Here is a 12,801-nt window from a genome sequence, read left to right on the forward strand (position 1 = left end):
CCACTGCCGCCATCATACAAAACCCTCGCCACCTCCGCCGCCTTCATACTTCACCGTTGCCACCACCTCCGCCATCATACAACACCCTCACCACCACTGACGCCATCATATGCAACCCTCGCCCCCACCACCGCCATCATATATCACCCTCGTCTCCACCGCCCTCATTATACATCGCCCACGCCACCACCGCCGCCATCATACGCAACCCTCGCCACCACCGCCGCCATCATATATATCACCCTCGCCACCACCGCCGCCATCATACATCACCCTCGTTACCACCACCGCCATCCTACATCGCCCTCGCCACCGCCGCCATCATATCCCACCGTCGCCACCACCGCCGCCATCATATATAACGCTCGCCACCACCGCCGCCATCACACATCACCCTCGTCACCACCGCCGCCACCATACATCACCAACGCCGCCATCTTACATCGGCCTCGCCACCACCGCCGCCATCATACGCAACCCTCGCCCCCACCGCCGCCATCATATATCACTCTCGCGACCACCGCCGCCATCACACATCACCCTCCCCACCACCGCCGCCATCATACGCAACACTCGCCACCACCACCGCCATCATATATCACCCTCGCCACCATCATACATCGTCCTCGCCACCACCGCCGCCATCATACGCCAACCTTGCCACCACCGCCGCCATCATACGCAACCCTCGCCACCACCACCGACATCATATATCACCCTCGCCACCACCGCCGCCGGGTGGCGTATGATGGCGGCGGTGGTGGCAAGTGTGATGTCTGATGGCGGCGGTGGTGGCGAGGGTTATGTATGGCGCCACCCTCATACATCACCCACGTCACCACCGCCACCATCATACACCCCCCTCGCCACCACCGCCGCCATTATACATCACCCTCGTCACCACCGCCGCCATCATACATCGCCCTCGCCACCACCGCCGCCATCATATATCACCCTCGCCCCCACCGCCTCCATCATAGATCACCCTCGTCACCATCCCCTCCATCATACACCACCCTCGCCACCACCGCCACCATCATACGCAACCCTCGCCACCACCGCCGTCATCATATATCACCCTCGCCACCACCGCCGCCATCATACATCACCCTCATCACCACCGCCGCCATCATACGCCACCCTCGCCACCACCGCCACCATCATACGCAACCCTAGCCACCAACGCCGCCATCATACGCCACCCTCGCCACCACCGTGACGTATGAAGGTACGGTGGTGGCGAGGGTGGTGTATGATGGCGGCGGTGGTGGCGAGGATGATGTATGATGGCGGCTGTGGTGGCGAGGGTGATATATGATGGCGGCGGTGGTGGCGAGGGTGATGTATGATGTTGGCTGTGGTTGCAAGGTTGATGTATGATGGCGGCGAGGTGATGTATGATGGCGGCGGTGGTGACGAGGGTGATGTATATGTATGGCAATCATTTACTTCAAGATCGTATTCATGTCTTTAACCCTTACATATTGCTCAAGTAAGGGATCTCTTATTCCAATGGTTTATTCATTAACAGGGGAAATGTTAACAATCTAATCGCTCGTAGCTAAAAAATTATCAGAGACAGCAAATGTAAACACGAAATATTTGAGCAGAAGTTGTAATTAAGGCGTAAGTGAGAGAATGTTTCGGTTCTGTCAGGTGTCTGTTACGGAAGTGAGGATCAGATCATGCGTAATGGTGAGCGGAAGAGGTCAGAGGGCAACTGGATGTCATGGAAACCGAACGTGTTTGCCACGAAGAGAGGAAAACCTTCCCCTCCACATTGTCGACAGGTAAGAAGAAAAGCTCATTTCTCCTTGTTTTTTTCACGTCAACCCTCCTGTTTCTTAATTTTCCCTTCATACCACAACACACACGCTTTTGTGAGAATCAGAGGAGTGTTTATAATCCGTATATTACTTATACTGAAAAACAAAAACAAAACAAGAATACATTCTGGCATTTTAAATGAAGATTTCCAAGAGTCTCTTCTTCAGAGTCCATTTAATCTACCAAAACCTCGCCCTTGCCTCAGCTTCCTATCATCTTTTCATTTGTCTTATTTCTTTCATCATTTTTCAACGACGACTTCGGTCTGTGTCTGTTTTTATGTATCTATGCGTTATAGATATAACGAAATCATGCCAACAATGTCTCATTTTAAACTAGAAGAAAAAAAAAGCCTTACAGATCTATTCTCACCTGCTTCAGGTGTATATGTAAAATGCAGAAAACAATCGAAGTTTTATGCATCAAATGCATCTATTTTCAGTGCATCTGTTCGAGTTTAGTTGATACAACAGAGACAATGCTTTTATGAATTTCATAAAATGCGTTAAGGCAGTAATTATTATATTGTCTAATTTAAACTCGAAGAATGTTTTGCGGATTTTACACAATCCATAAATACACAAAAACAAAACAGGACGAGACACCCAACCCTTTAATTTATTCTTACCCCTCCTCCCAGTTCGTTTAATCTCACTTGACACAGAAATACCCGAAGTCGTCCAGTTATATTGTTTTGTTTGCAACGTCCTGTACCCAGATATGCATATATATATATATACAGGTAGATGAGGGTATGTACATGTATATATGCATATATATATGCATATACTTGCCTATTCCCCTTCTATAGTTGATTAATTTTTTCCTTCCCAGTATTTACAGCTAAGGCTACCTCGCATCACCAACTGCTTAGCCATAGATCTGACCTTCTTCTTATGAGCATGTGTTTTGTTATTATTATTATTATTATTATTTCTCAGCTAACACCCTATACTTCGGTTTTACACTGATTAACGCTAACATAAGGATACTAATATATAACAGTGTTATATGGACTGTTGGATATGTTCGTCTGAGTTCCTTGTTTCATTGTTGTCTTGTGAGACTGTCGAAGTAGAATGTCATTGATAGATATGGCGGACTTGTTTATTTACAACGAACTTCGGTGAGTGATTTTTTTGTGAAATGGCCCTCACTTGCTTCGAAACTTATATGTAAGGACTGACCATGTAACATCTTAGCTCGTAAGTTACCCCACAATTTCGTTTTTGTCTTGCTACTTAATGTTTTATTATGTTCTCCCTTATGAGAAACAAGTGATAATTCCAGCTACCCTTTCTTTTTTTTTTTTGCTCCATTTGTTGTTATTATGCATATACTTATATATTATTTGTATTTTATTGAAGGAATCCCCGTTCTTCCTATCAAGTTCACAGGTGCCTTTAACTCAGTCAGACCCATTAAACTTCACTTTTTCTCACCCCTTTTTCCGGGATAACACTTAACCCCTCTCATTTTCATCTCTTAATTATGTGGTTACCCTGTTGTCCCTTTCTACCTGAAAACGACACGACAACAGCTGATAAAAGAAGAGAGATAATTTGACTTCACTAACTATTTCAGAAGAGGTACGCATACGCATTGCCTAAGTACTAAACAATGAAATGGTTCAGTGTTTTTAATTCTGGTGACTTTCGCTTATTGGCGCCTCAAGAGATGTTCTTGATCTGCGCGGGATTTGGCTGCTATTTCTCGCTGTGGAAGACAGGTGTCTATGATCTGTGCGGGATTTGGCTGCTATTTCTCGCTGTGGAAGACAGGTGTCTATGATCTGCGCAGGATTTGGCTGCTATTTCTCGCTGTGGAAGACAGGTGTCTATGATATGTGCGTGATTTGGTAGCTGTTTCTGGCTATGTAGATGTCTCCAACGACTAGAACTCTAGAGCCTCAAGAGATTACTTTACTTGCTGTTAGTTTCAACAACAACCACTGGCTTCCAGTCCGGCTATTTGCAGAGACTGAATTAGTGGTTAACAGTAATCCATGTGTCCTGTTTCTATTACTCCTTCCTTTACCATTTGTAGTCACCATGTTTCTTATAGAAAACCTTTGAAAGACCACCCATACTACCTTTACACAGAAACTTAAGTAAGATCAATATTTCTAATACACAGTTTGTCAACATCAGTTGCTGAGATGTCCAGAAGAAAATGAAACAAAGTGTTTCGGCCAGAAGCAACTCAAGTGGAGGTCTCCAATGAAATTTCCCAGCTCGTTCAGGTATGGTAGTATGTTATTGCAATTTGCAATTCGTTTTCTTTCTGAATGTCAAGTTTTATTGACTTCTCTTTCTTTACTAACATTGAAAATGCTTTGATATGGTATTTTACTCACTTATTTAAAAAAAAAAAAAAAAAACATCCAAAGCTTTATTATTTTTTGTTGTTGTTGTTTCATTTCCACACAGCAGAAATGTTAGAAGGTAAGTTTCTATTTAAAAACCTGATATATATATATATAAAAAAAAAAAAGTCTCACATTTTATGAATCTTTATAACTGATTGTGACTATTGGTGTGGTTGTACCCCCGCCCCCTCTGTTAAACTTTAAATCACTGTGAAATAGGAAGTTAGTATTGTAGAACAAAGATCAGTTTGATCAGATATGTTGGAATCAAAATGGTGTAGAGTTTCTTTTTCTTTTCTTTTTTTCTTTTGTTGGTTTGTAATATTTTAAGCCACTTCACTGAATTTCCTTTGCAGATTCATAGCTTGTTGAGAGCCTCCGAGAAATGTGCTGTTGGTCAGACCAAACTCAAACGAGTGCTCATCTCCATAGCCGGTGTGTCCACACTTGTTCTCAAAGGAAATTCCGAGTTGACTGCAGAGACCTGCAATGGCTGCTAATATTTTTAGAGATTCAGGACGATTTTGTCTCTTGATATTTGTGTTATTTTTTGAGTCCTGTATCTATTTTGTCCTTGTCTGCATGAGTGGCTCTGTGGTTAAGAAGTTTGCTTCGCAACCACATGGGCTGACCAAAACTTTCAGAGTGGATTTGCTAGATGGAAACTGAAAAAAGCTCATATATATGTGTGTGTGTGTGTATATATATATATATATATATATATATATATATGTGTATATAGATATATATATACACACACACACGTGTGGTTATGTACAAGGAGTGAGAGTGAACGAGTAGACAGGCATGAAGAAGCATTGGAGATTGATTTGCAGTGCTGCTCATTGGGGTTAATTGATGATGGTGACTTTGCATGTGGTGTGTCCCCTCCCCTCCACTAGTACCAAGACCACCACCATCATTCACCCTAATTTCAAAATGTTTTTAAAACTTGCGCATATGCGCACGGCCTGTTATTAATTATCGGTTGAATGACATCACGTAAAGTTTGATAATTTAAAAAATTTTTATGAATTTGTGTTCTGCAAATATCTTGTACAATTATGCAAGTCCCACCCCCATAAACCTCTGTGGATCCTCAAATTAGACTTAACTGGTATCGATCCCAGTAGGAATGAAAAGGGCATTGCTGGAATTTTTGTATAGATTTAAGAGGTATGTAAATGATAAATTGTTTTGATAACATAATTATCTGTTAGTAAATATCTTTTCCTTACACACACACACACACACACACAAACAAACAAACTACCTTTATCCTGTGAGGTGTCGAAATTAAAAATTTCAAATTTTATTTTATGTTTTAGTTATTTTAGAACTTCAGATTTTTTTTCTATAATTCTATTTATATAAATTACCATTTTGTGTGATGTTTTGGCTTGTAGAGACTGCAGTATATTTTTGGTTACTGTTATAAAAAAAGTGACAAGGAATAGTCCTACAAAAATGAAAGTAAATTACATGTTACCAATTCTTTTAGTCCTGCCACCTCTGTTTACCATTCTTGTATACTTTGAAATGGACTTTGTCTCTGTAAAAATTTTTTGTTTACTCTACGTTTTCTTCCTTTGGCAACAATTTCTCAAAGATCAATTTAATTTTTCAATCGAACATTAGATCTGCAGGTGACTTGCCTGAACTGATATTTAGAATTTATTTAGCATTTCGTCATTGCCTATTTTTTTTTTCTCTCTAGCACTTGCTTCAAAGTATCTACAAATCATTCTGCTTGCCCATTTGACCCTGGGTGGTAGGGTGGAGTAAACGTGTGCTTGATTGCATGCATTTTATACAATTTCTTGAACTCATCCTGTAAATTATGTTCCATTGTCCGATACTGTGGTGTCTGGAACATTGTATTGAGCAAAAAAGTTCATGCAGGAACTTTGCTACCTTCGCGGTAGGTTGACCGCACCTACATACTTCCGGTCACATGGTAAGGCTATCAACAATGTAGTAGGTGCCATTCACTGGTCCAGTGTAGTCTATATGTACTCTGGACAATGGACTCAGGCCATGATTGGTATTTGTGGTGCCTTGGCTGCTGGCACACAACCTCTACAAGATTTTACCAAATTTTCAATGTCCTGGTCCAGTGTCGGCCAAGACGCATAACTCCTTGTCAAAGCTTTCATTCTCGACATCCCCAGGTGTCCACTACGAAATTCATGTAATATCTGTTTCTGTAGGGCAGTTGGTACCACCACAGCCTTTCCTCAGCTTCAATGTCCCAGGCTTTGGGATTGATGTCGGTCAGTTTTAGGCTTTGCCTCAGCTGATCCTTGTATCAGTGGCATGGATGGCCACACAGTGGTCACCAGATAAAATCTGACGCAGTAGCTTGGTTTCTTTCATTCTTGCATTTGTGGCCTGTCCATTTCAGGATGATGGCCTCGATGCTATTGTTTTAATTTAATATTGAGATCACATATTTTTGGTATCTTTTTACAATTATATTTTCATGTTCTTGAATTCCGGATGGATTTGACGAAAGCCTTCTTGACTCTATCCACATTTTCTGTTTCTGGTTCAGAATCTAATATGATTGTCTTTTCTGTTCTTGAAAATATTTTATAAGGTCCTATATAACAAGGACTTAACGAATGAGGAGTGATTTCTTTATTACCCACAAGGGGGCCAGTGGGGACATATAACAATTAGAAAAAAACAAAAACTTATGATAAAAATGAATGATAATGAAAATGAGCTACTTTATTTCATTATATTGGCTATGAAAGCCGTACATAGGTGGAGTAGCTGCGGGCTGGACAAAGACATTGATGAGATGAATGATGAACACGATGATATTAATGGGAGAAGGCAGAAGTCTCCCGCCGAACTCTGCTTCTCTAAAACATTGTTCTTTTATAATTTACATATTTGAGGCAATAAACCTCTTAGCACAGTTTCTTATTGGACTCAAGCTCCTTACAATGAAGTACTAAGCCTCTTACTGCAGACGACACCATGTCCTTAAAATGAAGCACCTGCCTCTTACAACTCTTCTCATGGGTCACATGCCCCTTCAGTATGAGGCACTCATCCTCTTACAATCTTCCGACCCAAAGTGCCACTTAGGCACTCCAACAGTGCCACGATCGGAAGCACAATATATCCTCAGGGAAGGAGTCCATTCAGGCTATGTCTCCTCCCTTGACAAGCCCTGTAAAAAAGCTCTCCCAACGCCTCCTCTCACCTTCTGGAGAAAACCAAATATTGTTCCTCCATTTGTTCGAGGCTACAACTTCCTCTGTCGGTGGCACAATTCCCACCGACGGGGCTTTGGAACATGCCAGCAGTGTGTATTAGCAATCATTTTGTTTGGCCAGGACATACATTCATGGGTTACTCTGTTTCTCTGGCACGAAAAGAGTCTTGTAAAACCAGTGGAGATGTCACGGCAAATGTATTGGAATCAACTGAAATTGCAATGCAGAAGAATTTGATTTACCTGTTTCCAAAGCAGACCCTGAGCAGTTTAAGGGGGCCTTTCGTCAAACGATGCTGCTGGGAGGCATTGACCTGCCCCTGCAGGTGCTAAGTTGCAAGCCCGACTGATTTAGGCTGGTTGACTTTTGCCCCTGCCACTGCTTCATATTTTTTAATGGGGTCTTCTTCACGAGGTCGCTGCCCTTCATCAGACACGAGGATGGTGACTTCATCCACATATGCTGTTGCTCCTTTACCATAACGTAGATCATGCGGTCTTCCTGCACAGTCCCCAACCTCCGCAGCAGTGGCTCAAGGGCTAATATATGCAGAAGCAGCAACAGGGGGCAGCCCTGGCAAATTTAATGCTTGATTGCGAATGGCTTTGAGAAGAGACCGTTCACCTGGATGACTGATTCGATCAATGATATACATAGCATTGATCCAGCCATGGAAAGTTGAGCCCAGTCTGACCCCCACCAGATACCGATGGTCAACCGTATCGAATGCTGTAGACTGGTCTAAATTCACCAGTGCCCCACCCTTGCCAGGAATTTTTCCTACCTGCTCTATGGTGTAGTAAATGAGGTGAAGGTTGTCGTAGCAACTGGAAAAAGGGATCTGCTGTAAGGAAAGTATTTCCCAGCAGCGAAAAACCAGACCTGAGTCAATCAGAAACAGCCAGAATCATCTTCCTTAAACATTGCTGGATAAAATTTGCGAAGTTGAGGCAGAAATCTAGGGCAGTGAAAGATGAAACATTGGTAAAAAAATGAAGCCAAGAAAGTGATGCAGTTGTTGGTGGGGGTCAATGAAGGCAGGTCCTTAGGAGTCACAGTTTTGGTAGGGTGCCATCTTCTTCGTTTGTTTTACTATCGACTCTCAGTCTGCTGAGGGGTAATGTTGTAAAACGTGATAAATCTTTTTTGAATACTTCAAAGGTTAATCCCAAATAAGGAGCCAAAGTATTAAAGGAGTCTCAATATGGTAGAGGTCTGATGGATTTAATTGGTGAATCCTCTTCAATTCACAATTTACCATCTTAACGAAGAACATATTGGGCCATGTGGCTCTGGGTTCTTTACATTTAAGAATTCCTTCTGGCTGAAGGAATTTAATCCTGGGTCTCTGTTTAGTGAAGTTGCGCCTGAGAATAAAGAGTAGCAACATTTACACAGACCCCACTTCTTTGTCTAATGATAAACATTCAAATGCAGTGAAACACTCAGTTTCTTTTAGTGATTTGTGTATCCGTTTTTTTGGATTACAACTTAGAAACCATTTGCATAGAATTTGGTAGCTCTGTCTTACAATGTCGAAGGGATAGTTATGCTTGATAATTTCCAGGTCAATAGTTTTAATTCCTAAGAAAATACCAGCTTGCTACCAATTACTTCCTAACTGATGTGCCACCTTCAGGAGATGCTTCTCTTCCAGGTTTTGAGAACCAACTTATTGGGATAGAACCTCTAATGGTTGTGAATCAGTCTGTACTTTCTTGTCCTCAACCTTTGCAGATTCAACTGTCTGTGATGTCGTCAGGACCTCCTCCATACACGTTGGAGTCTCAACTGCCACTGTTTGAACTTGCTTCTCTTCAATCTTTGGAGTCTCAACTTGCTATGGTTTCCTTTCTGATGTAGGTGCCAACGTGGGATTCTTATAAGTAGTTGGCACCCTAGACATCATTTCAGAGGAATTTTGGAAAAGCATTCCCCACAAATCACAACATGACCACAGGGATAGAATTTCATGTTGTATTTCTTTACTTCACACAACCTACATGGTGCCTGTGCTGTGAATAATAGCTTTAATTTTTCTTTCAACTTTGCATTTTTAAGTGGAGTTAATTCTCTTGCTTTTAAAGTAAAAATTTCCACTCTCATGGACTAGATAACTAGCAACCACCACACCAGAGAGCCTTTCTCTATTTCGCATGTTGAGCTTCATGCAGTACTTAACTAAAATGGTCAAGTGTTCCTCCTCAGAATGAAACACTTTCTTTACAGCAAGGTGCAGACAATTGTTGCCTTCTTTGTTCACAGCGTTTACGTCTGCACAAAAAAACTTCTTTTAAAAAAAATGAGATTTTAAAATCCACACCATACCTAATATCACTTTTAAATGTCAAGTCATACCCTAATTCAAACACAACTATGCTTTCCCATTGGACACCTCTTAAACTTCCTATGAGAAAGAATCACTTTGTGCTGATAGAAGTAAATGAGAAAGAGTTATTATATATTATTATTATTCATAATTTACATTTGTTTTCTTATGGTAATCATAAATATAATAGAAAATAGCACAAATAAATAAATAGTTGATATACTGGAAATTCTTTCTTTCGAATATGTAGAGGCATATTTATATAATAAATATTGATCTACGTTATAATTGTTTTTTTTATGTGTTTTAACTTTGTTTTTTTTTTATGTATTTGAATTCTCATTGCAAATACTCTTAAACATACGGATTTCGAACCAATATTTTGTGATTTAGCATTCCTTGAACATAGAATTTCATGTGTCTTTTTGAAATATTGTACTCAAGTGGCTTATGTACAGAGATATGTATTGTTTATCAATCAAATATTGTATATAAGTCAAAACAAATTGTTGGCTTTGTCTTTTTCAAAAATTTTTATATTATAATGTAAATAAATTGTTAGATTGTCAATTGTATTTTTCTATTTAATTTATTATTTGTAATTTATACTCCTATGTCTGTGGTATTCAACTGCTGTACCTGTGAACTGGATGTTTTACACTCCATATAATTTTTTTTTCTTTTGTTACATTATATATATATATACACACACACACGTAAAAAGAACCCTTCATGTGTCGTTGATGCCAGTGTTGCCTGACTGTTTCCATGCCAGTGGCAAGGAAAAAGCATTCTAGCGTGGTCGTTGCCAGTGCCGCCTGACTGGCTCCTGTGCCAGTGAAATATAAAAAGCACCCACTACACTCTCATAGTGGTTCATGTTAGAAAGGGCATCCAGCCGTAGAAACCTTGCCAGATCAGATTGGAGCCTGGTGCAGCCTCCTGGCTTGCCAGCCCTCAGTCAAACCATCCAACCGACTCAGTGAGAACAAAGTCTGGCTGACCAGCTAGAACCTTGGCCAGAGGGAAAAATGAAGTTTACTGGCAGCAACTGTGAGACAACGTCCCACAACCCTACGAGCTCTAATTCTCTTCTCTTACAACATCATTCTATCTCTCTCTGTAGTTACTACTAAACATTGAAATAGGACACAAACACAAACTTTACTTCGCATGCTTTTGGATCTATCAGAACCTGTCCGTCGAGGCAAGGTATTGTAACATAATGGTAAACAAACACGTCCTTAAAACTTCAAGCATTGTTCATCTTTCACATCCTACAACTTGCCAGTATAACAACAAATTTTTATCGTCAAAACCGCTGACTCTGACATTTCATAATATTGTGTCCCTAATCCAACCTTACCCTTTACGACTGGTAACTACACAAATTATTATCGTTACATATATATATATATATATATATATATATATATATATATATATATTTATATACACGCACACACATACACCTTACAAACTGATTGGCGGCAAGAAGGGCATCCAACTGTAGAATCATACCACAAATGAACCCATTAGCTTGCTTAGCAACCACACGGTTCCGGGTTCATTCCCTCTGCGTGGCACCTTGGGCAAGTGTCTTCTACTATAGCCTCGGGCCCACCAAAGCTTTGTGAGTGGATTTGGTAGACGGAAACTAAAAGAAGCCCGTCGTATATATATATATATATATATAATCATCATCATCATCATCATCGTTTAACGTCCGCTTTCCATGCTAGCATGGGTTGGACTATTTGACTGAGGACTAGTGAAACCGGATGGCAACACCAGGCTCCAATCTAATTTGGCAGAGTTTCTACAGCTGGATTCCCTTCCTAACGCCAACCATTCAGAGAGTGTAGAGGGTGCTTTTACATGTCACCCGCACGAAGGCCAGTCAGGCGGTACTGGCAACGGCCACGCTCAAAATTGTGTCTTTTATGTGCCACCCGCACAAGACTCAGTCCAGGGGCACTGGCAACGGTCTCGCTAGAAAATCCTATGAAGGCCAGTGAGGCGGTACTGGCAACGGTCACACTCAAAATGGTGCATCTTATGCGCCACCCGCACAAGAGCCAGTCCAGGGGCACTGGCAACGATCTCACTTGGCTTGCCGGGTCTTCTCACGCACAGCACATTTCCAAAGGTCTCGGTCAGTAGCCATCGCCTCAGTGAGGCCCAATGTTCGAAGGTCTTGCCTCACCACCTCAGCCCAGGTCTTCCTGGGCCTACCTCTTCCACGGGTTCCCTCAACTGTTAGGGTGTGGCACTTTTTCACGCAGCTATCCTCATCCATTCTCACCACATGTCCATACCAGCGCAATCGTCTCTCTTGCACACTACAACTGATGCTTCTTATATTCAGCTTTTCTCTCAAGATACTTACACTCTGACGGGTATGCACACTGACATTACACATCCAACGGAGAATACTGGCTTCATTCCTTGCGAGCTTACACATGTCCTCAGCAGTTACAGCCCATGTTTCACTGCCATGTAGCATGGTTGTTCATACACATGCGTCATACAGTCTGCCTTTTACTCTGAGTGAGAGTCCCTTTGTCGCCAGCAGAGGTAAGAGCTCTCTAAACTTTGCCCAGGCTATTCTTATTCTAGCAGCTACACTTTCAGCGCAACCACCCCCACTACTAACTTGGTCACCCAGATAGCGGAAGCTATCGACTATCTCTAGTTTTTCTCCCTGGAATGAGATAGAAGTTGTTTCTTGTTTGTTTACAGTGTTTATTGCACCTGAACATCTGCCACATACAAAAACTAACTTCCTAGTTAACCTGCCTTTGATATTGCTGCACCTTTTATGTGTCCATAGCTTGCACCGGGTACGTCTTATAGAGTTACTACCTACTCCTTTTCTACATACTGAGCAGGACCATCTACCTGAAGGGGTTTGTATTTTATCTACCTTCCTACTTATTAGGATTTTGGTTTTAGCTAGGTTGACTCTAAGGCCCTTCGATACTAGTCCTTGCTTCTACACCTGAAACTTCTCCTCTAGTTCTGATAGTGACTCCGCAATTAGTGCA

At 41.6% G+C, this 12,801-nt stretch overlaps 1 long non-coding RNA gene across 1 annotated transcript; it reads left to right on the forward strand.

The window, feature by feature from the left end:
* The first annotated feature begins 1,394 nt into the window (after positions 1-1,394).
* Positions 1,395-10,324, forward strand: LOC149131163 (uncharacterized). The gene is made up of 3 exons (XR_016238317.1): positions 1,395-1,790; positions 3,964-4,069; positions 4,552-10,324. It is a non-coding gene; the product is annotated as an uncharacterized LOC149131163 (long non-coding RNA).
* The last annotated feature ends 2,477 nt before the right edge of the window (positions 10,325-12,801 follow it).

The sequence above is a fragment of the Octopus bimaculoides genome, chromosome 25 (genome assembly GCF_046866305.1).
Source record: "Octopus bimaculoides isolate indiv1 chromosome 25, ASM4686630v1, whole genome shotgun sequence".
Taxonomy (NCBI): domain Eukaryota; kingdom Metazoa; phylum Mollusca; class Cephalopoda; order Octopoda; family Octopodidae; genus Octopus; species Octopus bimaculoides.